Below are 27,126 nucleotides of genomic sequence, written 5' to 3' on the forward strand. Positions count from 1 at the left end.
ATTCCCTCTTACTGCCTAAAAGAATTTAGGATAGGAAGCCTGTCCCAGGAAGGAGCTAACTATAGTAAAGTATGAATTAGGTGTGCTAGACAGAGAGGAACCTAGCAAGGCCCTTTTGATCGGTCCTGTCTGTGTCCCATTGTTTTTGGCTGGCCCAGCAAACATTTGTTTACCAAACATTAATCTTTTTATCTTCCTGTGAATTACCTTACTTACTTTTTAAATTTTATTTTATTTTTTTAACATCTTTATTGGAGTATAATTGCTTAACAATGGTGTGTTAGTTTCTGCTTTATAACAAAGTGAATCAGCTATACATATACATATATCCCCATATCTCCTCCCTCTTGTGTCTCCCTCCCTATCCCACCCCTCTAGGTGGTCACAAAGCACCGAGCTGATCTCCCTGTGCTATGCGGCTGCTTCCCACTAGCTATCTATTTTACATTTGGCAGTGTATATATGTCCATACCACTCTCTTACTTCGTCCCAGCTTACCCTTCCCCCTCCCCGTGTCCTCAAGTCCATTCTCTATGTCTGCGTCTTTATTCCTGTTCTGCCTCTAGGTTCTTCAGAATCTTTTTTTTTTCTTAAGATTCCATATATATGTGTTAACATACGGTATTTGTTTTTCTCTTTCTGACTTACTTCACTCTGTATGACAGACTCTAGGTCCAGCCACCTCACTACAAATAACACAATTTCATTTCTTTTTATGGCTGAGTAATATTCCATTGTATATATGTGTCACATATTCTTTATCCATTCATCTGTCGATGGACACTTAGGTTGCTTCCATGTCCTGGGTATTCTAAATAGAACTGCAATGAACATTGTGGTACATGGCTCTTTTTGAATTATGGTTTTCTCAGGGTATATTCAGTCCAGTAGTGGGATTGCTGGGTCGTATGGTAGTTCTATTTTTAGATTTTTAAGGAACGTCCATACTGTTCTCCATAGTGGCTGTATCAATTTACATTCCCATCAACAGTGCAAGAGGGTCCCCTTTTCTCCACACCCTCTCCAGCATTTACTGTTTGTAGATTTTTTTGATGATGGCCATTCTGACTGGTGTGAGGTGATACCTCATTGTAGTTTTGATTTTCATTTCTCTAATGATTAGTGATGTTGAGCATCCTTTCATGTGTCTGTTGGCAATCTGTATATCCTCTTTGGAGAAATGCCTATTTAGGTCTTCTGCCCATTTTTGGATTGGGTTGTTTTTTTGATATTTAGCTGTGTGCGCTGCTTGTATATTTTGGAGATTGATCCTTTTGCAGTTGCTTCGTTTGCAATATTTTCTCCCATTCTGAGGGTTGTCTTTTCGTCTTGTTTATGGTTTACTTTGCTATGCAAAAGCTTTTAAGTTTCATTAGGTCCAGTTGTTTATTTTTGTTTTTATTTACATTTCTCTAGGAGGTGGGTTCAAAAGGATCTTGCTGTGATATATGTCATAGTGTTCTGCCTACATTTTCCTCTAAGAGTTTTATAGTGTCTGGCCTTACATTTAGGTCTTTAATCCATTTTGAGTTTATTTTTGTGTGTGGTGTTAGGGAGTGTTCTAATTTCATTCTTTTACATGTAGCTGTCCAGTTTTCCCAGCACCATTTATTGAAGAGGCTTTCTTTTCTCCATTGTATATTCTTTCCTCCTTTATCAAAAATAAGGGGACCATAGGTGCGTGGGTTTATCTCTGGGCTTTCTATCCTGTTCCATTGATCTATATTTCTGTTTTTGTGCCAGCACCATACTGTCTTGATTACTGTAGCTCTGTAGTATAGTCTGAAGTCAGGAAGCCTGATTCCTCCAGCTCCGTTTTTCTTTCTCAAGATTGCTTTTGTTATTCGGGGTCTTTTGTGTTTCCATACAAATTGTGCAATTTTTTGTTCTAGTTTTGTGAAAAATGCCATTGATAGTTTGATAGGGATTGCATTGAATCTGTAGATTGCTTTGGGTAGTATAGTCATTTTCACAATGTTGATTCTTCCAATCCAAGAACATGGTATATCTCTCCATCTGTTTGTATCATCTTTAATTTCTTTCATCAGTGTCTTATAGTTTTCTGCATACAGGTCTTTTGTCTCCTTAGGTAGGTTTATTCCTAGATATTTTATTCTTTTTGTTGCAATGGTAAATGGGAGTGTTTCCTTAATTTCTCCTTCAGATTTTTCATCATTAGTGTATAGGAATGCAAGAGATTTCTGTGCATTAATTTTGTATCCTGCTACTTTACCAAATCCATTGATTAGCTCTAGAAGTTTTCTGGTAGCATCTTTGGGATTCTCTATGTATAGTATCATGTCATCTGCAAACAGTGACAGCTTTACTTCTTCTTTTCTGTTTTGAATTCCTTTTATTTCTTTTTCTTCTATGATTGCTGTAACTAAAACTTCCAAAACTATGTTGAGTAATAGTGGTGAGAGTGGACAACCTTGTCTTCTACCTGATCTTAGAGGAAATGGTTTCAATTTTTCACCATTGAGAACAATGTTGGCTGTGGTTTTGTCATATATGGCCTTTATTATGTTGAGGTAAGTTCCCTCTATGCCTACTTTCTGGAGAGTTTTTACCATAAATGGGTGTTGAATTTTGTTGAAAGCTTTTTCTACATCTATTGAGATGATCATATGGTTTTTCTCCTTCAATTTGTTAAGATGGTTTATCACATTGATTGATTTGCATATATTGAAGAATACTTGCACTCCTGGGATAAACTTGATCATGGTGTATAATCCTTTTAATGTGCTGCTGGATTCTTTTTGCTAGTATTTTGTTGAGGATTTTTGCATCTATGTTCATCAGTGATATTGGCCTGTAGTTTTCTTTCTCTGTGACATCTTTGTCTGGTTTTGGTATTAGGGTGATGGTGGCCTCGTAAAATGAGTTTGGGAGTATTCCTCCCTTTGCTATGTTTTGGAAGAGTATAAGAAGGATAGGTGTTAGCTCTTCTCTAAATGTTTGATAGAATTCGCCTGTGAAGCCATCTGGTCCTGGGCTTTTGTTTGTTGGAAGATTTTTAACCACAGTCTCTATTTCAGTGCTTGTGATTGGTCTGTTTATATTTTCTATTTCTTCCTGGTTCAGTCTTGGAGGGTTGTACTTTTCTAAGAATTTGTCCATTTCTTCCAGGTTGTCCATTTTATTGGCATAGAGTTGCTTGTAGTAATCCCTCATGATCCTTTGTATTTCTGCAGTGTCAGTTGTCCCTTCTTTTTCATTTCTAACTCTATTGATTTGAGTCTTCTCCCTTTTTTTCTTGATGAGTCTGGCTAATGGTTTATCAATTTTGTTTATCTTCTCAAAGAACCAGCTTTTAGTTTTACTGATCTTTGCTATTGTTTCCTTCATTTCTTTTTCTTTTATTTCTGATCTGATCTTTATGATTTCTTTCCTTCTGCTAACTTTGGGTTTTTTGTTCTTCTTTCTCGTTTGTTCTACTTTCATCAAATTGCTTTAGGTGTAAGGTTAGGTTGTTTATTTGAGATGTTTCTTGTTTCTTGAGGTAGGATTGTATTGCTATAAACTTCCCCCCTAGAACTGCTTTTGCTGTATCCCATAGGTTTTGGGACATCGTGTTTTCATTGTCATTTGTTTCTAGGTATTTTTTGATTTCCTCTTCGATTTCTTCAGTGATCTCTTGGTTATTTAGTAGTGTATTGTTTATCCTCCATGTGTTTGTATTTTTTACAGATTTTTCCTGTAATTGATATCTAGTCTCATAGTGTTGTGGTCAGAAAAGATACCTGATACGATTTCAATTTTCTTAAATTTACCAAGGCTTGATTTGTGACCCAAGATATGATCGATCCTGGAGAATGTTCCATGAGCACTTGAGAAGAAAGTGTATTCTGTTGTTTTTGGATGGAACGTCCTATAAATATCAATTAAGTCCATCTTCTTTAATGTATCATTTAAAGCTTGTGTTTCCTTATTTATTTTCATTTTGGATAATCTGTCCATTGGTGAAAGTGGGGTGTTAAAGTGCCCTACTATGATTGTGTTACTGTCGATTTCCCCTTTTATGTCTGTTAGCATTTGCTTTATGTATTGAGGTGCTCCTACGTTGGGTGCATAAATATTTACAATTGTTATATCTTCTTCTTGGATTGATCTCTTGATCACCATGTAGTGTCCTTCTTTGTCTCTTGTAATAGTCTATTTTAAAATCTATTTTGTCTGATATGAGAATTGCTACTCCAGCTTTCTTTTGATTTCCATTTGCATGGAATATCTTTTTCCATCCCCTCACTTTCAGTCTGTATGTGTCCCTAGGTCTGAAGTGGGTCTCTTGTAGACAGCATATATATGGGTCCTGTTTTTGTATCCATTCAGCCAGTCTACATCTTTTGGTTGGAGCATCAGTCCATTTACATTTAAGGTAATTATCAATATGTATGTTCCTATTACCATTTTCTTAATTGTTTTGGGTTTGTTATAGTAGGTCTTTTTCTTCTCTTGTGTTTCCTGTCTAGAGAAATTCCTTTAGCGTTTGTTGTAAAGATGGTTTGGTGGTGCTAAATTCTCTTAGTTTTTGCTTGTCTGTAAAGCTTTTAATTTCTCCATCGAATCTGAATGAGATCCTTGCTGGGTAAAGTCATCTTGGTTGTAGGTTTTTCCCTTTCATCACTTTAAGTATGCCCTGCCACTCCCTTCTGGCTTGCAGAGTTTCTGCTGGAAGATCAGCTGTTAATCTTATGGGGATTTCCTTGTATGTTATTTATTGTTCTTCCCTTGCTGCTTTTAATATTTTTTCTCTGTATTTATTTATTTATTTATTTTGTTTTGCATTACATGGGCCTCTCACTATTGTGGCCTCTCCCGTTGCAGAGCACAGGCTCTGGACATGCAGGCTCAGCAGCCATGGCTCATGGGCCAAGCCGCTCCGCGGCATGTGGGATCCTCCCGGATCAGGGCACGAACCTGTGTCTCCTGCATCGGCAGGCAGACTCCCAACCACTGTGCCACCAGGGAAGCCCCTCTGTATTTAATTTTGGATAGTTTGATTAATATGTGTCTTCGCGTGTTTCTCTTTGGGTTTATCCTGTATAGGACTCTCTGCATTTCCTGGACTTGATTATTTCCTTTCCCATATTAGGGAAGTTTTCAACTATAATCTCTTCAAATATTTTCTCAGTCCCTTTCTTTTTCTCTTCTTCTGGGACCCCTATAATTCAAATGTTGTTGCGTTTAATATTGTCCCCGAGGTTTCTGAGACTGTCCTCAATTCTTTTCATCCTTTTTTTCTTTATTCTGCTCTACAGTAGTTATTTCCACTATTTTATCTTCCAGGTCACTTATCCGTCTTCTGCCTCAGTTATTCTGCTATTGATTCCTTCTAGAGAATTTTTAATTTCATTTATTGTGTTGTTCATCATTGTTTGTTTGCTCTTTAGTTCTTCTAGGTCCTTGTTAAACGTTTCTTGTATTTTCTCTGTTCTCTTTCCAAGATTTTTGATCATCTTTAATATCATTTCTCTGAATTCTTTTCAGGTAGACTGCCTATTTCCTCTTCATTTGTTTGGTCTGGTGGGTTTTTTACCTTGCTCCTTCATCTGCTGGGTGTTTCTTTGTCTTCTCATTTTGCTTAACTTACTGTGTTTGAGGTCTCCTTTTCACAGCCTGCAGGTTCATAGTTCCTGTTGTTTTTGGTGTCTGCCCCCAGTAGCTAAGGTTGGTTCAGTGGGTTGTGTAGGCTTCCTGGTGGAGGAGACTGGTGCCTGTGTTCTGGTGGATGAGGCTGGTCTTGTCTTTCTGGTGGGCAGGACTGCATCTGGTGGTGTGTTTTGGGGTGTCTGTGAAGTTATTATGATTTTAGGCAGCCTCTCTGCTAATGGGTGTGGTTGTGTTCCTGTCTTGCTAGTTGTTTGGCATAGGGTGTCCAGCTCTGTAGCTTGCTGGTCGTTGAGTGGAGCTGGGTCTTAGTGTTGAGATGGAAATCTCTGGGAGAGCTTTTGCCATTTGATATTACATGGAGCCAGGAGGTCTCTGGTGGACCAGTGTCCTGAACTTTGATCTACCACCTCAGAGGCATAGGCCTGACACCCGGCCGGAGTACCAAGACCCTGTCAGTCACACTGCTCAGAAGAAAAGGGAGAAAAAAAGATAGAAAGAAATAAAGAGAGAGAGAGAGAAAGAAAGAAAGAATGAATAAAATAAAATAAATTTATTAAAATAAAAAATATTATGAAAAATAAAAAAAATTAAAAAGTAATAAAAAAAAGAAAGAAGAGAGTAACCTAACCAAAAAACAAATCCACCAATGATAACAAGTGCTAAAAACTATACTAAAAAAGAAAAACAAAACAAAAACGGACAGACAGAACCCTAGGACAAATACACACTCACAAAAAGAGAAAAAGGAAAAAACAAAATCTATCTCTATATATATAAAAGAGAGCAAACAAATCAATAAACAAATCTACCAATGATAATAAACTCTAAATACTAAACTAAGATAAACCTAAAACCAGAAACAAATTAGATGCAGAAAGCAAACCCCAAGTCTACATTTGCTCCCAAAGTCCACCACCTCAATTTTGGGATGATTCGTTGTCTATTGAGGTATTCCAGAGATGCAGGGTACATCAAATTGATTGTGGAAATTTAATCCGCTGCTCCTGAGGCTGCTGGGAGAGATTTCCCTTTCTCTTCTTTGTTCGCACAGGTCCTGGGGTTCAGCTTTGGGTTTGGCCCCGCCTCTGGGTGTAGGTCGCCTGAGGGAGTCTGTTCTTCGCTCAGACAGGACGGGGTTAAAGTAGCAGCTGCTTCAGGGGCTCTGGCTCACTCAGGCCGGGGGAAGGGAGGGACACGGAGTGCGGGGCGATCCTGCGGCAGCAGAGGCCGGCGTGATGTTGAACCAGCCTCAGGTGAGCCGTATGTTCTCCCGGGGAAGTTGTCCCTGGATAACGGGACCCTGGCAGTGGTGGGCGGCACAGGCTCCCCGGGAGGGGGGTGTGGATAGTGACCTGTGCTCGCACACAGGCTTCTTGGTGGCTGCAGCAGCAGCCTTAGCATCTCATGCCCGTCTCTGGGGTCCGCACTTTTAGCCGCGGCTCGTGCCAGTCTCTGGAGCTCCTTTAAGCAGCGCTCTTAATCCCCTCTCCTCGCGCACCAGGAATCACAGAGGCAAGAAAAAGCCTCTTGCCTCTTCGGCAGGTCCCGGACTCCCTCCCGGCCAGCCGTGGTGCACTAACCCCCTGCAGGCTGTGTTCACGCAGCCAACCCCAGTCCTCTCCCGGTGCTCCGACCAAAGCCCGAGCCTCAGCTCGCAGCCCCGCCCGTCCTGGCGGGTGAGCAGACAAGCCTCTGGGGCTGGTGAGTGCCAGTTGGCACAGATCCTCTGTGCGGGAATCTCTCCGCTTTTCCCTCCGCACCCCTGTTGCTGCGCTCTCCTCCGCGGCTCCGAAGCTTTCTCCCTCCGCCACCCGCAGTCTCTGCCCGCAAAGGGGCTTCTAGGGTGTGGAAACCTTTCCTCCTTCACAGCTCCCTCCCACTGGTGCAGGTCCCGTCCCTATTCTTTTGTCTCTGTTTTTTTCTTTTGCCCTACCTAGGTACGTGGGGAGTTTCTTGCCTTTTGGGAGGTCTGAGGTCTTCTGCCAGCGTTCAGTAGGTGTTCTGTAGGAGTTGTTCCACATGTAGATGTATTTCTGGTGTATCTGTGGGGAGGAAGGTGATCTCCGCGTCTTACTCCTCCGCCATCTTGAAGGTCTCACCTTACTTACTTTTGAAGTCTCAAACTCCTACCTTAAACTTCTCTTTGGTCCAATGTGTGTGTGTGTGTGTGTGTGTGTGTGTGTGTGTGTGTGTGTGTGTGTATTTCATCTTGCCTTGCTGTCTTTGAAATTCTTCATACTTATGTGGATTGCCTGTGTGCACATAATAAATTTTTCTCCTGTTAATCTGCCTTACGCCAGCCAGAAGAACGAAGAAGGGGAGGGGAAAATCCCCCAGCCCCACACTGACCCATGGCCAGATGATCCCTCTAGGCTCCTCTCCTCTCCTTCTCTTGCCTACACCCTGAATAGAGTAGAGGGGTTGCTGTGTCTTCTACACCGAGGGGGTGAGCTTGGAGTGGAGGTCCAAGGCCCAGCCACCCCCAACTACCGCACTAATGGCCTTGCCTCTGCCTTCAGGGCAGGGCTGATGCTGAGAGGCAGGCCGAGTGTGGGAGGGCTCAGACCCAGGGGCTGGTGGGTTAGAGTTGGTCTCCTTGCTGGTGGTTCAGGGATCTGGGGATCCGAGGTGTGTCTGACCCCTCCGTGTCACAAAGTCACAGCATTTCTCTCCCAGCCACTTCTGCATGAGCCTGTGTCAACCTCTGCTTCATGTTTAATTGGGCAGTTCTCAGCCAGGCTGGAGTCGACCTGGCATCCCAGATTGCCTGCTGAAACCACAGCTCTCACTGCCCCTCCTCTAGGGGTGTCCCCAACTCCTGATGCTCTCTACCAAGGGCAGAACTCCCTGAACAAGACCACCATCACCACCATCGCTACTTAGAGGTTCCTGCTTCTCCCATCCCAGGTCAGACCTCCTGAATGCATACAAGGCCCAGTCCAGTCTTCTGGAGCCAAGCCTACAACCTGCTTTGTGCTCCTGCCAGACCAACTTGTTGCCACCATCGATTGAGAGAAAAACGCACAATGCACGAGTTGTGAGCGTAAGTTTTATTCAGGGTCTTACAACCTATAGCTCAGGAGACAGTCGCTCAATAGCTCTGAGTAAAATGCTCTGAAGAGGCAGGGAGAGAAGCCAGTTTATACATGATTTTTAGCTAGGGAATACGTGCAGTCAAGCATACATCTTGGTGAAAGGTTACCGCCGCTCACAAAGGACAGATATCTCAAGTTAAGGATGTTAGTGCTTTACTGTGCACGGGAAGGTGCGAGAATCTGGGGTCATTAAAATTCTTCCTGTGACATGCACCTAACTGTCTGCGGGCTACTTGTCCGAAGCACAGAGCATCCTGTTATTGTCTTCGTTTCCTCCCTCTGAAGCACAGAGTGCCCTGTTGGTCAGCGACTGCAGTGGGTTAATGTTTGTAGAACTGGGTGATGAGCAATGCTCTCTGATCTTTACTTACAGTTTCTCCCCTTTTGGTGATAAATTCAACGAAGATTTGGGAGGCATTTCATGACCAATATGTCCCACTGTGCTAGGAAGGCTCATTCCTAGGTCAAATGAGGATTTTGTTGACAGGCCACTCCATGTGTCATGACTGGAATGGGCCCTTCTAATGGTAGCTGTAAAAGTCTCTGGACCACTTGTCTGACTGTTATGGTCCAGGACATGATTCTGCCTTGTTGTTTCTTCCTATACCAAGAGTTACACTATTACAATCATTTTAATCTTACATTGCACTATATATTTGGTCAATAATTTCAGGTCACTTAAGTCATCATCATCTTTGTCGGAGGCTCACTTACTCATTGGGAAATACAAGAAACGACAATCTTGTAAATAAGCCGAATACAATATAGCTAATAACAAGTAAAAATTTAAGTCAAGAACTCCCATTAGGTGCAGCCCAGTTTATCCCCGGTTACCTGACTCAGTCCGTTCTGTACCACGTGCTATCTTTAAGGGTAATGATGTATTGGTATTGCTCATAAGGCACCCAGCCCACTTTCCTACTGTTATTAGGCTGATTATCCTTAGTATGATTTGACAGTTTCCAACATAAGGAAACCTTCAGCCCTATGTAACTAATTCTTGTTGATCTTGATCTTCTGTTAACAGTTTTAGGAAGCCATCAGTTTCTCCACTGGAGTTCTATAATTTCTAACCTAGTTCAGTGGTATGGTCTCAAAGTTATCAGAAACCTCTACTTGTCAAAACGTTCTTTCTATGAATTGTCTTGAAGATAAGGCCTTTTGTAAAAGCATCGGAGTAACACAATAACTGTCTGTAAATGACAAGACTTAAAATGGCACGGTTAAAGATCTGATTATGATGCAATTGACAAAGGAATTTGGTTATTTCTGTGACATACAACATTTCAAGATAATAACTAGAATTTTGACTGATAACATTATACCAGGGCATATGCAAATTTAGTATAATTTCTAGAGCATTTATATTAATAACACTTATCCATACAATATAACCTAAGAGGGTTTATTATCACTGATTTGACAATGCTTATTACGTAATTTAATACACCAAATAAGCCTAATTAGTTTAATATCTTTCTTTGAAATTTTCAGAGCCCCTCTGAAATGTTCCAGAGTTAGCTAGGAGTCAAAAGGACTTCATTTAGAATTTGATTTTGGAAAGTTTGTCAAAGATATCAAAAGATTTTAAAACACTTGGCCAAATAGAGTCATAGGTCACTGGGAAACAATGCTTATTCACTTAACCAAAGTGACAATAAAGATTTCAAAGGCAAATACACAAAGTTTCAACAGATTACTTAAAAGGTAAAGAAACTTTACAATCTGTTATCAAAAGCAGATTGATATTCCAAGAAAACTTTGTCCTCTAATAGAAAACAAATTTCTAGTTTTGTACCATCTTACTTTTAATATTAAAATTCATTCATTCAATTAAATTCATTCTAAACTTAGCCAGTCCTGACCATGCACAAAACTCTTTTCTCGGGGTTTCTTCCACAAACCTTTTACAACCTTCTTTGTTATCTTCAGATTTTGTTCTATGTTTTCCCTTTCTCTCTCCTTCTCTTTTTAACCTTTCTTTAGGACAAAATTACTTTTTTCCCCTTAACAAAATGCATTTTCATTCCTTATACCTTTGTTTCCTTGCATACCAAGATGTTTTTCCTTATTAATTTTAGTAGTTTTAATCACACATATTAATTAGAATTCTTAACCTTTAAAAAACTTAATTTCTAGTGAAAACTAAGAAGCAATTATAAACTGTCTTTCACATTAGCAGTCTGTAGATTGGCAAACTTATGAACACATTCCACAGCCTCTAGAAACACACATTTCCTCACAGCATAATTTATTTCCTCAATGTGGCACAAGATGTGTGTCCGATAAACTCAAACATCTTTCTTTTTTTCCTCCAGTAAGAAGACAAAAGTAGGTAAATTTAGACTTGCTTAGCAATTAATGCATAAGTATTTTATCTTATTTTGGAAATAATCTGGAGATTCAATGAATTCCCATAATTTAATGTAGCAAAACTCTAAAGTTTCAAGTTACTAAAAAGATCTGGAGAAACTGCTTTTAAGTAGACATACCATAAACATAATTATTCTTAAAAGTTTGCCTAAAAGCTCTAATCTCATTTACATTTAATTTACTTATGAAAAAATTCTCATACCAACTTAGTTTTCTTGCTGACAAATTTTGTTAAAGAGATAACATGAACATTTCATTTTTGGTAAACCTAGGTAGAATAAAAGTTTTACATTTAATGTTGATAACTCGACAGATAGGCCTATTTAATTAAACCAACCAACAAACTTGTTTTTATTTACTAAGGATTAATCCTAGGTCATGTGATCTTAAAAGAATTTGGGTTAGTTTCTATTACATTTAGAAATATTTAATTCTGACTTCCCTGGTAATCCAGTGGTTAAGACTCCACACTTCCATGGCAGGGGACATGGGTTTGATCCTTGGTCAGGGAAGTTCCACGAGCCACACGGTGTGGCCAAAAAAAAAAAAAAAAAAATTAATTCATAAACATTTACTTTTAAGCCAGTTAAATAGAGCTGCTTTACAAATTAATTTTGGCAATACTCTCCGGAGTTAGAAACATATCATATCTATAGTGTATACGCAGACATAATAGATAGACACAGAGATGGCATAGCTCTCATTTTAAGGTTTTAGTTATGAAACAGGTATAATACAAAACTCACTAGTTTATAAATAACAATTGGAATAAATTAAGCCTACTTGTCTGAGTTTTAAAAGGCCTATTTTCCCTTTTTTTCCCTCTCAGTCTCAGGAATTGGAGATGGTCTAGATAAGAGCGTCCTGAGAAAACCTGGAGAAACATTCACATCTCAAAGGCACAGGGAGATAAATGTAATTTCCCCCCAGAAGGACTTTTGTTCCCTTAGGGTCAGAACTTTGAAAAGATGTTTTTTTCAATATGGCTTTCTCTAGCTGCATACACACACAAACAGTTTGGAGCCCCGTCTTGACCATTTCAGGGCGAGATCTCCTTTAGTTCTCACTTAAGTAAGTACTTCTAAGTATTACAAGCTCTGTACATACATAAACCCGGCTGGAGTGTTAGTCGGGGTTTGACAATCTGGCGCCCCTTTTTCTTTTTAGTTGAAGCCTTTGTTTCCCATTTCAGTATTGGTTTGTCAGGATAAAATTACTACTGAAAATTGTGTGGCAGGCTGGTGTGCTGTTTGTGAGCTGAACTCCTCTAGGTGTCACCCGAGAGTCGTTTCAGCTCTTTTACGTGTCTGGCTTCTCACTGCAGCAGTCTAAAATCACTGTGGCTCTCAGAGCACTGGATGGTCAATCCTTATGTGTGTGTCTCTCAGACAAGCAGTTTTTATTTTATTTATTTATTTATTTTTCAACATCTTTATTGGAGTATAATTGCTTTAAAATGGTGTGTTAGTTTCTGCTTTATAACAAAGTGAATCAGTTATACGTATACATATGTTCCCATATCTCTTCCCTCTTGCGTCTCCCTCCCTCCCACCCTCCCTATCCCACCCCTCTAGGTGGTCGCCAAGCACCGAGCTGATCTCCCTGTGCTATGCGACTGCTTCCCACTAGCTATCTATTCTACGTTTGGCAGTGTATATATGTCCATGCCACTCTCTCACTTTAGACAAGCAGTTTTTAAATTACTGAGTGGTTTTCTCTATGGGACCACTGCACGGTATGTGGACTCAGCTCCACCACTCCTGTAAATTTCCCAGTTGCCTTAGAAGGCTGTACCCGGCCAGTAGGAGCTCTGTCCCTTATCTTCGGAGCTGAAAGCTCTTATATGATATCTTCACTTTTATTCCAACAAACTCTGTTAAAGTAGCTAATTAAAGAAAAACACCAGGCCAGCCCCCTACCTAGTCACCCAGTCCAAACCCTCTCAGTGTCTTTCAACGGAGCAACTTTCTCACTGTCTTTCAACTGAGAATCCAGGTACCTCTTCCTGCACTGCCTTAAGTTCAGAGAAACCTTCTCCTCATAGCAAGGAGCTTACCAACCATCAAATAAAACTCAGGATCATCAACCAAGATGTGAGATCTGAAGCCAGGAGAGACTTACCCAGTTGACTGGACTTGCTGATGAGGTGTATGGGCACAAGGAGACTTTGCTGGTACCAAGGCTCTGGATCCTTGTAGAGTTCAGGGGAAGGAGAGAAGTTTGCTCTGGGTCCCTTTGTGGTCACCAAAACTGTTAACCAAAAGAAAGAGGCACAATGTAAGGCTGTGAGTTTAAGTTTTATTCAGCATCTTGCTGAGGACTGTAGCCCAGAAGACAGTCGCTCAGTAGCTTGGAGTAAACTAATCCAAAGAGGTGGAGGGAGAAGCCAGTTTATATGTGATTTTTAGCTAGGGAATATGTACAGTCAAGCATACATCTTGGCAAAAGATCACTGCTAGTCACAAAGGACAGATACCTCAAGTTAATGATTTAAGTGTTTTCCTATGTATGGGAAGGTACAAGAATATGGGGTCATCAAAATTCTTCTTGAGATATACATCTAAGAGGTCTGCAAGTCCAAAGCACAGGGCATCCTGTTATTATAGTCATTTCCTCTGTCTGGAGCACAGAGTACGCTATCAGTCCGCAACTGCAGTGCGTCAATCCTTGTAGAACTGGGTGATGAGCAATGCTCTCTATTCTTCTTTGTTTACACCTCCCTCCATATGGTCCCAGCCTTTCTCTGACACTTTCTTTGTACTTAGAAGTTTACTTCACTAATCTTATCATGATGTGCAAAAGCCCAGAGGTTTGATACAACGGGTCTTCTGCAGCCCAGTGAGGTTTCTGCGCCCCAATCCACTGCTTTGAATCTTTCCAGCACATTCTTTCTGGCTTATGGTCTCTCTCGGGTGTATCAGTTACCTTGTTGACACCACTTCAAGTGTTTATAAGATCTACTTACACTGAAATATTCTGGCCTTGTGAAGTTGCATTTCTTGCCGATAAGGGATACAAGGGACACAAAGCGTTCTAAGAAATATCCACTGTGCTTTGTGTGTGAGGGTCCTTTGCTTACTGCCAAGTTTGTCTAGTATCAGCTCCCACAGTGTTTGGAAACAGTCTTGGATCACTGTCGGATCTTCCGGTCCTGTGGTTTCACTCTGCAGGCTTTTCAGGCAGTGTGGTGTCCTGGGTAGCACTGGGCCTTGGGGTTGGCTGGACTTAATCAAAAACATTTCAGTGACTTACTAGCTGTGTGTCCTTGGGCAAGTTACTTAATTTCTCTGAGCTTTAGTTTCCTCATCCATAAAATGGGGGGAGAAATATGTAATTTTCGAGAATTCATTGAGAGAATATATGTAGTAGATGTGATTGGCACTCAGAAATATTGGCTGGGATTATTAGTCAATGCAAACAGACCCCTCCTTTACAGAGGAAGACAGCTTTTTTCCAAACATCTTTGGCTGCCAAGAAGTTATTGTTCCCCAAGACATCCAGGAGCAGAGGTCAGGGAGAGGGGTATTTCAGGGTGCAGGGGAGAGGCGTTGCCACGTGGTGCTAGGGACCTGCACCCTCAGACAAAAGTAGGAGAAAGGCCATTTCCAACTTCTGCTGGTTTGAGGAGCTGGGCCCTCCATCTGGGCTGGGTGAGGCAGAGGCAGGGTTGTTCTGAGGAATTAGGTAAAAGGCCCGCAGCCAAACGTGGGATCAAACCTCAGAGAATAACAGAGCTTTGAGGGGCCTCAGATGAGCACTCAGGCCCCAGTCTTAGGAGAGTGGCTGCAGACCCCACAGGCAGCGAGCCAGGCCCGGCCTGAGGATGACACACACTCACGGAACATTCGCCACGTGCAAGGCACTGATCAAAGTGCTTTTCACATGTTAGGAGATTCAGTTTCCCAAGCCACCCCCCATGAATGGCTTTTGTGAAATCCGAACTTTGTCTATTTTGTTCACTGTTGAATTTCACAAGAGTTCCTGCCACATAGTTGATACCTGGTACAAACTCGGTGAATGAACAAACCCTGTGAGGTTTGCCAGAGGAAATTCAAGTATGCAGAGAGATTAAGTAATTGCCCAAGATTCCCCAGCTGGTAAAGGGCCAAGTCAGGACTGGAACCCAGGCCACAGTGAGAAGCTGTCTTCAAGCCTCTGGATTCCCAATCTCCCCACTGCCTGTTTTCACAGAACGTCTGACCAGTTTCTTTCCCTTCTTGTGACCTGCTTACTTGGAGCTTTTCCTACCTTGGCTATCTGTAGATATTTGTAACCTCAGGAGAGTTACGTTTGGGGCACTTAGCTTCACCTACCCTTGATTTCCCATTTTCACAGAATACAATTTTCCTATATTTCAATAAAAGGTCTGGTTTACAAGTTTGCAGACTCTAATTTTTCCTGACAAGGGTGTTGCAGGGAATTAGATCTCCAGGGTTGAAGGCTGGTGGATTTGCATCCAATTGGAAATCCTTCTGGGCTGTCCAAGCGTGTTCTGCACGTTCAGTGAGGATGTGAGAAAGGGGTGTGATAGTGTCTGAACCTGCCCTTCCTTCTGGGCAGCCTGTGAGGGTGTTATTGAGTCCAAGCTTGTACTGCTCACCACACGACAGGCCAATGAATCGAGAGACGAGCTGCTGGGCAAGGAATAGCGACTTTATTCGGAAAGCTGGAAGACCGAGAAGATGGTCTGGAAGAACCATCTTGCCTGAGTTAGAATTCAGCCTTCTTTTATACTGAAAGGTTTGGGAGTAAAGTCCTGGTTCTGGTCAGCTGGAGGGCATGTGTTAGTTTCTTCCTCCCTGCAGTCATTCACAGGTGGGCCTGGTCAGGGTGTTTCCTGTGAGCTAAACAAAGGTATTTTAGTTTAATGCTCATTACCTGGGAGGCAGGGCTCCCAGAAATGGGCCATTATGTATAATTTAAGCTTACAGGTGACTTGTAATCACTAATCCCTTTAGTGATTAACTTGTAATAGCAAAGTTTCTTCCCTATTACAAGGGGTCATCTGTTAGAGAAGAAACTAACTTGGAAATAAATCAAGGATAAGCTAGAAAGAGAGTAGCCACCGGTGTGGCTGGGTCTCCACTTCACTTTGGGGGCTCTTCTGCTCCCCACCTCTCCGCACCGTCCCTCCTCTCCCTCTACCCACTTCTCACCATTCCCCCTCCTGCCTCAGCCCCGGAACCCGCTCATTCTCTGGTTCTGGAGCCTGGAGGGCTTTGAGCATTGCCCTGCCCAGCCTGGGGATGTTCTCTCCAGTCTGGGCCTCTCAACCCTCGCTGCCCATCAGCAGCATTTGTGGGTCTGGAATAAATATATGCAAGTGCCCTGTACCACCACCCTCCCCAGATTCGAATTCAGCAGGTCTGGGGGAGAGTTGAGGGAAGTGCATTCACAGACTCTGTCCACCGGTGATTCTGATGTGGGCCTTGATTGACAAACTGCTCTTCTGTCTTGCCAGGTTTCCTTAACTTGGGATTATATGACAAAGAGATGAAAGGATGCATTTAGAGTTACTGTGCTGATTCTGTGAAAAGAACTAATGTGCTCAGGAGGCTTACTTGGGATTTTCTTCCCCAGCTTTATGGAAGTAGATATAAATGACACATACCATTGCATAAGTTTAAGGCATACAATGTGATGATTTGATGTATGTATATGTTGTGAAATGATTACCAAAGCAAGGTTAGTTAACAAATCCACCCCCTCACATAGTTACCATTTCCGCACAGTGTGTGGTGAGAACATCTAAGATCTACTCACTTCGAGTAGACTTTCGAGCAACTTTTGAGTGCACGATGCAATATTGTTTACTATGGTCCCCATGCTGTACGTTAGGTCCCGGGAATTTGTTCCTCGCACAGCTATAAGTTTGTACCCTTCAACTAACACCTCCTCACTTCCTCCACCTCCAAGTTCCTGGCAACCACCAATCTATTCTGCTTCTCTGAGTTTGGTGTTTTTAGATTCCACATATAAGTGAGATCATACAGTATTTGTCTTTCTTTGTCTGACTTATTTCAATTAGCATAATGGTCAAGGTCTGTCCATGTTGTCACAAATGGCAGGATTTCCTTTTCCTTATTTTTTTCAAGGCTGAATATCATTCCCGTGTGTGTGTGTGTGTGTGTGTGTGTGTATATCTATATATACACACACACCATATTTTCTTTATCTATTCATCTGTCGACACTTAGGTTGTTTCCACCTCTTGATTGTTGTGAATAATGCTGCAATCAACACGGGAGCACAGGTATCTCTTTTTTTTTTTCTTTTTGCGGTACGCGGACCTCTCACTGTTGTGGCCTCTCCCATTGCGGAGCACAGGATCCGGACGCGCAGGCTCAGCGGCCATGGCTCACGGGCCCAGCCGCTCCGCGGCATGTGGGATCCTCCTGGACCGGGGCACGAACCCGTGTCCCCTGCATCGGCAGGCGGACTCTCAACCACTGTGCCACCAGGGAAGCCCCACAGGTATCTCTTTGAGGTAGTGATCTCATTTCCTTCAGATAAATACCCACAAATGGGATTGATGGATCATATGCTAGTTCTATTCTTAACTTTTTGAGGCGCCTCCATATTGTTCTCCACAGAAGCTGCACCAATTTACATTCCCACCAATAGTGCACAAGCGTTCCCTTTTCTCTATATCCTCACCAGCATTTGCTATATCTTATCTTTTTGATAGCCATTTTAACAGGTGTGAGGTGATATTTCATTGTGATGTTAATTGGCATTTCCCTGATAATTAGTGATGTTGAGCACCTTCTCATGCACCTGTTAGTCATTTGTATATCGTCTTTGGAAAAAATGTCTATTTGGGTCCTTTAACCATTTTTTAATCAGGTTTTTGGGGGTTTTGCTACTGGGTTGTATGAGTTCCCTATCTTGGATGTTACCCTCTTATCAGATATATGGCTTAGAAATGTTTTCTCCCATTCTGTGGGTTGCATTTTCATTTTATCGATTGTTTCTTTTGCTGTGCAGAACTACTTGGGATATTGTAACCTGTATGTTCCCAATCTACGTTGAGATAACGTTTCATTTTTACGCTGATTTGTGAATGGCAGGAGCCTCTTTGACCCAGGTGCCAGCTCATATATACTTCCTTTCTGCTAGCTGCCCAGAGCACTGCTCTATGCGTGTCCCCTGTTCCCCTGCTCTGACTCCAGTGTGACGGCCTCAAGCCGGGCACAGCTGTCTCCTGTGGTGACATCCTTCATACCCCAGTGTTTCCACCTCAGAGCCTTGAACTGAAAGCAGGTGGAAAGCAGTTAACAAGAACTTCCTCCAGGTGTGAGAATAATGGAAGGAATTACCATCATTGCTATCATCATCATCTTCACAGCTAACACTGTGTGCCAGGCAGCTCCAACTGCTTCATTTCATCCTCACAGCGACCCAATGAGGTAGGTACTGTTATTATCCCCATTGAACAGATGAGGAAACTAATATCTCAACCTCAGGCAGCTAAGCCGAAGAAGCTAGTGTGTCTCTAGGAGGGTTTACACGTAGCAGCCACAGGCACAAACCTTACTGAGAGTCCCATGTAACTCTCAGAAGACTTTAAACAGGAGATGCAAATTCAGCCTCTATCAGCATGGCTCCCCACACCTGGGATTCCAGGTCAAATTGCCTCACTCCCCACTCCATCCCTCCCCCATCCTTCTCTTCCAGTCCTCTGACCATTAGTGGAGCAAATGGGGAACAAATATCCCCTTCGGGGAAATCCTCTCCCTTTTCCACTTCAAGGTGTGGTCTGACTCCAAAAACTCATGTTTGACAGGTGTCACCGTTCACCGTCACTTTTCTCAAGGTTTGGGTTGGGGCTTAAGTAAGCACTAAAGAGGGACATCCCAGCCCAGCTCTGAGGCTCTCACCTTGTCTGGGACACAAAAAGTTGCCATAAGATTAAAGCATAAGCACCTACTGACCCCCAAAGTATGAAGGAGGGCACGCCTCCCACGTTAAACAAAGTGATCTCTTTAGACAAAGAGGACAAACAATTTCTCATGGCAGTTCTTTTGTTTTTGGTCTTCAAAATCTCTTTAAGATGCTTAACCAAAAGCTGAAGTTCGTGCAATGGAGTGATTTTCCAATTTTGGTTTACATTTTGATGTTAAACCATCAACAAAAAAGTGGGAAGGGAATTAGAATAACATCACGAGCTAATTCTGATTAATGTCTAAAGGAGATGTTTAGGGAGACAGTTTCTCACGTTCTGTAATTGCGCTAGCTGAAGAATATTTCAGGGAGGAAATTTTTTGAGTCTGAATTACTTTTAGAAGCTAGTTTCCTAACACTAATTAAAGAAAGCTGACTTGGACAGTTGGGGATTTTGTTTGTTTTATTTTATTTATTTATTTAATTAATTAATTAATTTATTTATTTTTGGCTGTGTTGGGTCTTTGTTTCTGTGCGAGGGCTTTCTCTAGTTGCGGCAAGCGGGGGCCCCTCTTCATCGCAGTGCGCGGGCCTCTCACTATCACGGCCTCTCTTGTTGCGGAGCACAGGCTCCAGACGGGCAGGCTCAGTAGTTGTGGCTGACGGGCCTAGTTGCTCCGCGGCATGTGGGATCTTCCCAGACCAGGGCTCGAACCTGTGTCCCCTGCATTGGCAGATTCTCAACCACTGTGCCACCAGGGAAGTCCTGTTTGTATTATTTTAAGGTGCCTGTCAAATGAACAATTTGTCCGTCGTAAAGTTCCCCAAAAGTGGCCAGTGGAGTTTCAAATTGTCTGGTGAAACTGTGTCAGTTAGAAAGATACACAGGAATGAGCATTATAGTGGGAAAGAATGAATGGGGCTGGTGTTTGGTTTGGAGGGGGGCACAGTTTCAGATGGAAAAGCCAACATGAGAACTATAGTGTGACCATCCATAAAAACATTCAGTGTGACCTGCACCTCTGGGACTTGGTCAAAGACCAAGCATCACCCAGCTGGAGTCGGACGAGCTCCTGCATCCAGGCAGACAGAACTAAGGTGGTTTCTAAGAGGAGGGGAAAGATACAAAAACACGGGTTACTAAACATAATTTAAATTTGTCCTTATTTCTTAAAATGCCAGTAAAGTAACAGAATATGGATGCTAATGCATGTATATTTGTTTTGGCCACCTCAAAATGTTTACATGCTGTGAAATAAATGCTCATAAAAGACAGCTGGATGGCTTCTAAACTTTCCTCTGAGTTTCTCTTGTGTCTAAAAACAAGAAAAAATATTGGTTACTGTAATTAAAGATAATAATTAGTGTAGTTAGTTAATTGTCTTAGATATAGTAATTGCAGAGAGATATAGGTATATACACAGAATAAGAGGTGATTTTCTGTTTATTTAGAAAAATTATTACAATTTATTCAAATGATAAATTTAATATGACACATATTGTTTTAGTTAATATATGGAAAAGTTAATTATATTTTAAAGCTATATTTAAAAGCTTTAAATTATCTATTTTATATTTATATATCTACATATGCCTAAATACATACAAATAAAGGAATATTAATAGATCCTTTACTACAATCTGTTACAAAAATAATGTACCAAAGGAGTAAAATTAGAATTCGATCTTTCATGTAAAATGACTAAATTATTTTATGCCCAGATTAGCAGAGGTTCCTTTTATTTTTTTAACCAAATGATTCTCATAACTTTCAGTGCTTTTCTCATACTCTTAAATCATTTTGTTGGAAATTCTCTTGGTTAGTCCTTACCTAATTTCGTTTGTAGTTTAAAATGCTATCACAGATCTAAATTCACCCTTAAAATATAGACCAGTCCAGAAATTAAATCAGCTCCAAAGGCTAAAATACTTGCCCTCACCTTGGCCTGCCAGCTGGTTAAAAAGTAAAAGAACAAGCATGTATACTAATAGTAGATATGCTTTTGGGGTAGTCCGCAAATTTGGAATTCTTTAGACGTGAAGAGTTTTCTAATTTTGACAAAACATATAAAAATTGGACAAGTTATGAAAAACCTTTTAGCTGATTTGCTGTTACCTAAAGAAATAGCTATAATAAAAGTAGAACTTCATTCAAAGCACCAAGACCCACCACCACCTGGTAATGCTTTTAGCTGACCATTCTGCTACATAAGCAGTGGTAACCAAGACAATTGCTCCTGTAATTGTAAAGAAAAGAGAGGCCTTGGAGGAATTCAAAGAGGCTATTCTTAACTGTCAGAGACAAATCCCTAATTTGGAAAAATGGAAACTGGAAAAATTCAGAAGTGGGGAAAGTTGCATAAGGATAACTTTTGGTGCTCTCAGAATGGCTGACTCATAACATCAAATAATTTAAATTGGAGTTTAGCAAAAATGCTTCATGATATTACTTATAGGAGCAGATACACTGACAATACTAAACAAACAGTGGTGGGGTAACTTTAAAGATATTGACAAAGATGTTTTTAAAACACATCCTACTGCCAACGATGTGATTCTGGTAAATTGTAAAGGTAGGTTACGGACAAGGACCAAATTCCAATCCTCCAAATGGACTTTATACAAATGTCTCTTGCAATGGATTATAAATACTATGTTCTCGTTATTTTCTGGTTTCTTCTCAGAGTAGGTTAAAGCTTTCCCTTGCCAGAGAGCTGTGGCTCTAATTGTAAAAAAAAAAAAAAAAAAAACTTTTTTTGCTTGATTTTGTTTTCTGGCCTGGGGAATTTCCATTTATCTCTCTAATAATGACAGACACTCATTTTACTGGTACCATTATTAAGGAAATCTATAATGTTTGCCTTTTAACTCCAAATCTTACTGTTTTTTTTTGTTTTTGTTTTAGTTTTTGTTTTTTTTTTTTTGCTGTACGTGGGCCTCTCACTGTTGTGGCCTCTCCCGTTGTGGAGCACAGGCTCCGGACGCACAGGCTCAGCGGCCATGGTTCACGGGCCCAGCCGCTCCGCGGCATGTGGGATCTTCCCGGACCGGGGTACGAACCCGTGTCCCCTGCATCGGCAGGCAGACTCTCAACCACTGCGCCACCAGGGAAGCCCAAATCTTACTGTTTTTATCATCCACAGTCCTTAAGAAAAGTAGAACTAATGGAATTCTAAATACTGAAATTAATAAGCTCCCTTAAACTTCCATGGCCTAAAATATTGCCATTGGCTTTAAGGTGTATAAGATCAACCCCCTCTGGGACTCGCAGTTTATCTCCTTATGAATTAATAAATTTCTGGTCCATGCCTTTAAAAATTTCACCCTCAATCTAAATTCTATCCTACTGCAATGAAATATGATCAAGTACCCAAGGAACACATACAGTACCTCCAGCTTTATCATCAATGGTTACAAGCTACATTTCCAAACCACTCACTTCTCATTTGCAACAGTGTTCTGGAAAAGATACCTGAGATAAACTGCCCTTGAACTTAGATAAAAATGACCTATTAAGGTACAGTTAAAAACAGACCAACAAAACTCCAAAGTATTGATCCTTAGGTTAATATTTCCCACCTCAAAAGATAAACACTTCCTTCTGACTACTGGATGTCCACTCCACTGGAAATCTTAAACTGAGATTCTTAGGAATCTTCCAGAAGTTGCTGACTTCAGAAGTGGACAGCTTCTGCTCAAGACTTCAGATCAAGATGAACACTCTGCTATTGGGACTTCCCTGGTGGTCCAGTGGTTAAGACCGCACGCTTCTACTGCAGGGGGTGTGGGTTTGATACCTGGTCAGGGAACTAAGATCCTGCATGCCGCCCAGCCAAAAAAAAAAAAAAAAAAAAAAAAGATTAACATTCTGATATCAATTTATCAACTTATGTCAATTAAACAACTAATAGCATCGATTCTATTTAAGAGGATAATTTAATTACTTTGTTTTCCTGAAAAGGAAAGTACTACTTTACCTTTTGGTTTGGAGATGTATTATAAGGATTGAAAGTCATTTTGTTTCTGATAATTGCCTATTTGACAGTTGGCTAATGTATCATGTCCTGAGTCTTTTTAAAAAAGATTTAGATGTGTTATTTATTTATTTTATAATTATTAATTATTTATTATATTTATTTTTGGCTGCGTCGGGTCTTAGTTGAGGCCCACAGGCTCTTTGTGGTGGCACGCGGGCTTCTCTCTAGTTGTGGCGTGTGGGTTCCAGAGCGCGTAGGCTCTGTAGTTTGCGGCACACAGGCTCTAGTTGAGGCGTGCAAGCTCAGTAGTTGTGGCACACGGGCTTAGTTGCCCCGCGGCATGTGGGATCTTAGTTCCCTGACCAGGGATCGAACCTGTGTCCCCTGCATTGCAAGGCAGATTCCTTACCGCTGTACCCCAGGGAAGTCCCCACGTCCTGAGTCTTAAATATGACTGTACAGCCATTGTCACATCAGATAGTTCAACCATTCATCCTGCAACAGAAGGAGAGGAAAAGATTAACTTCAGCTTAACTGCAGACGACACTCAATGCACACTCTTCTGCTCTTAGCAAAATCTCTGGAGAAAATCTGGATTTCCTGAATTAACGTCCTGTGGTCTGACTTTGTCTGTCCTTGGCCCAAAGATTGGGGCTGGGGGTGGCGCTGAGAAAGAAAGAAAGCAGTCCCTGGTGTCCGGAACTGATCTGACATTCAGAGCAAGACCTCAAAGTTATTGCAAGCTGCTCTGATGCTGACAGCAGGACCCTGTTCTCTTCTTCGACCAATAAGCCCACAGAGTAAAAACCTCACAGTTACTCTGAGATCATGATAAAATGAAACAAAACAAGATCACTCCATCATTTTACCTAATCACAGACAAAAACAAGGTCACTGTGTTACTCACAAAATACCCAATCACAGAATCGCTGCCCCCATTCCCCATCCCCTGCAAATTTCTGACAGCATTAAATCTAGATGTAGGCCCTGCTTCCTTGGACTTCTCCCAGATTAGCCAACCAGAACCCAAATGCCCTGATAGAGTCTTTCTAACACTCGTCCTGAGACACTCTGTTGGTCCCTGAGTGTTCTCCCTGGCTGCAAAGATCAATAAACCCGCCTGGCCACCGCAGCTGTGTTCCTGGTGGCCTCTGGCTGGAGGGCAGCTGTGTTCCTGGTGGCCTCTGGCTGGAGGGCAGCGACAGTGCCCACCATTTAAAATTCTTGGCCCATATAGCAAAACAGTTCTGTGTCTGGCGATGTATGTTGTTCAGTGTTGCTTTCTTTTATAACAGTTGTACTTCTCAGGTGCCCATGTCTCTCCCTTGCCCACTCTGGTCTCTCCCTTTTTGCAAGAGGCATTTCAAGAGACATAAAAAGACACACAAAGTTTTAAAAAGCAAGGTAATTGGGAAAAAAGTACCATAAAAGGAAGAGAAATAGTGCTGAGTCAGAGGCCAGATTAATACAGAATGAACATTGTGAGACCTTGTGTTCTTTCCAAATGACAAAATTTGGTGGTAAATTTCCTAGAAGTAAAGGCAAGGAGTGAAGTACAATTTGTTATGCAATTCTGTACCTGTACAATTTTGAAAATGAACAAGTGGCTTGGGGAAATTGCCCCTGTTCTGGTAATGATCCCTTAGAAGAATGTTTCCTGCAGGATCCTGTTACAGTGAATACTATCCACATTATTCACAAGGGGAAATTCAATGACAGGTTTCAGGAGGCTATTTCTTGCAACATCCTTCTAAAGAACTGGTTTAGGATCCACCGAGCTGAGGACTGTCTTCCCCTCCTGGCCGGGCTGTACATGGCCTCTCGCGATCACACCGTGTAGGGCATCACGGGGCTCCCTGCCACGAGGGCCAGTGTCACAGTAACCCATAGCTGCAGGTCACAGCAGGAGCACCTGTTTCATGGTGATGTCAGAGGGTCTCCAGTCCCATAAAGGGGACTTTACCCAGGCTCTCGCATAACAGCAGGCAGAAGTCAAAATGCCAAAGCTCTGTTCCGTTAAAGACGCTTTATGAGTGGCCCCAGAAGTGTGGTCAAGGTTAAGACGGTGAATTTTATGTTATGTGTATTTTACCTCAATTAAAAAAAAAAGGTGGTCTAAAGACTCACTTTCTGAAAGTCTGTTTTAATCCAGTGTTACAACCTAAAGTATCTAAAGGAATGAATGAACTGCAGAAATAATATAAAGAATATTATTTCTTGCGGTGGAGCATTTGATAATTACCAAGTGGTAGAGAGTTCAGACTGAGGTCTTCTGACCAAATCCTGGAGTGTGGATATTCTGTGTTTCTGATAAGAAGACAGCATATTCTGTGAAGCAACTATTCAACCCTGGTCCACGAGAGAATCACCCAGGGAGCTTTTAAAACTACAGATGCTACCACATTCGGGGATTCGTACTTCATTGGTCTGTGACGGGGCCCAGTACTGTTTTAAAAGTTCTTCAGGTGATTCTTGTGCAGACAAGGTTGAGAATTATTGCTTTGAAGTCAGCAGAGCTTGAGGAAAGGCTGATTTTTATTTATTTTTTTAATAAAAGTTAAGCAACACAACCAGGGCATGTGCCTGGATTAGAGGACAAGGGATTGCCTGTGTCTCTCTGATATAATTTCCATCTTCTTGTTCTTAGTTGAATCCTCTTAAATGACAACTTTCTTTGCTTATATTGGGTATAACACTTTAGAGTTTGCAGATCACTGTCACTTGATTTGCATAGCCACCTTATGAGATAGGATGGGTATAATAATCCTTATTTTCTAGGTGAAGAAAATCTCCTTCATTCAGCCTGAAGGCACCAATTAACCAACTAGCCACCTAGTGTGGGCGAGGAATGAGATAGAGATGCCTCACTGATGGCCCATATCCTAAAATCCTGTGACACAGCCCACTGTCACTAGCTTGGGTGGGTGTTCCCCACATCACAGTGGCCCTTGGCCATTTGGTCCACTAAAGAAACCAGTGTCATTCCATGGGTGCGCTGGAGTATTCTTTTAGGCCCTGCACACACTTTGCATAACAAAATATTAATGGTATATACAAGTCTGCTCTGAGAAACGGACTGTAGCCCAAAAAATGTCAGAGTGGAGGAAAAAAGCACACAGACTCTATTTCATCAATTGTGAGGTGCATTTTTTTTTTTTTTTTTTTTTAACTCAATAACTTTTAATGACCATAAAAAATGGATACATCCAGTACTGAAGCACAATCTCATCCAGGGTCATAAAAGTCTATTTTACATGCTGTAAATCTCACAGGAGCTGTGAAGTATGTATCCCCTCTCCTAGTCTAAAACCTTGTGGCTTGTCTGATTGCCCTTTACGATGACTGAGGTTAGTATCTCTTGCCTATAAAATCTCTTGCCTATTTTATAAGAAATGCAGATAAAGAATTTTTTGAACTAAATACATTTGCTAACATACAGCTACTTACTCAGTTCCCTTTATTTAAAAATCATTCAACTAAAAAATTCTTATCCCAAATTATTTGTGTTCTTAAAAAAAAATAACCTTATGTTTCATAGTACATTTCAGGTAAAAAAGTCAAGTTTAATATCAATCAATTAATGTAATCAAATATTACTGATTCTCACTAACAATATGAGGAAAGACAGTTTCATATGACCATCTGGAAAATTTTTTTGAAAACCTGAATATGTCTATACATAAACAATCTAAGCAGTTAGTGGGGAAAAAAAGGATTTGTTTTACTCTAGGTAACGTCTTTTGTTCTTTATTTCACTTTGCATATTTCAACACTGCTTACAAAATGAAGCTAGCAAAATATATATGAACATCTGACATACAGTGAGGTGCATTTTTATTTTATGGACAAATAAGTTTTAGAAACCCTACCATGTAAACAACAAAGCGCTGTTGACTGTAAGGCATCCTGATTTTATCTTCTTTTTTTTTTTTTTTTTTTTTTTTTTGCGGTACGCGGGCCTCTCACTGCTGTGGCCTCTCCCAATGTGGAGCACAGGCTCCGGAGGTGAAGGCTCAGCGGCTGTGGCTCACGGGCGCAGCTGCTCCACGGCATGTGGGATCTTCCCGGACCGGGGCACGAACCCGTGTCCCTTGCATCGGCAGGTGGACTCTCAACCACTGCGCCACCAGGGAAGCCCCTATCTTCTTATTTTTTTAAACTTTTTATTTTATACTGGAGTATAG

The 27,126-nt window shown here is 41.4% G+C and overlaps 1 long non-coding RNA gene across 1 annotated transcript; it reads right to left on the reverse strand.

The window, feature by feature from the left end:
• Positions 1-20,192: 20,192 nt before the first annotated feature.
• Positions 20,193-24,261, reverse strand: LOC132421833 (uncharacterized). The gene is made up of 3 exons (XR_009518780.1): positions 24,155-24,261; positions 23,352-23,437; positions 20,193-20,281 (listed from the first exon to the last, which is right to left on the reverse strand). It is a non-coding gene; the product is annotated as an uncharacterized lncRNA (long non-coding RNA).
• Positions 24,262-27,126: the final 2,865 nt, after the last annotated feature.

This window comes from Delphinus delphis, chromosome 1 (assembly GCF_949987515.2).
Source record: "Delphinus delphis chromosome 1, mDelDel1.2, whole genome shotgun sequence".
In the NCBI taxonomy this organism is placed as follows: Eukaryota; Metazoa; Chordata; class Mammalia; order Artiodactyla; family Delphinidae; genus Delphinus; species Delphinus delphis.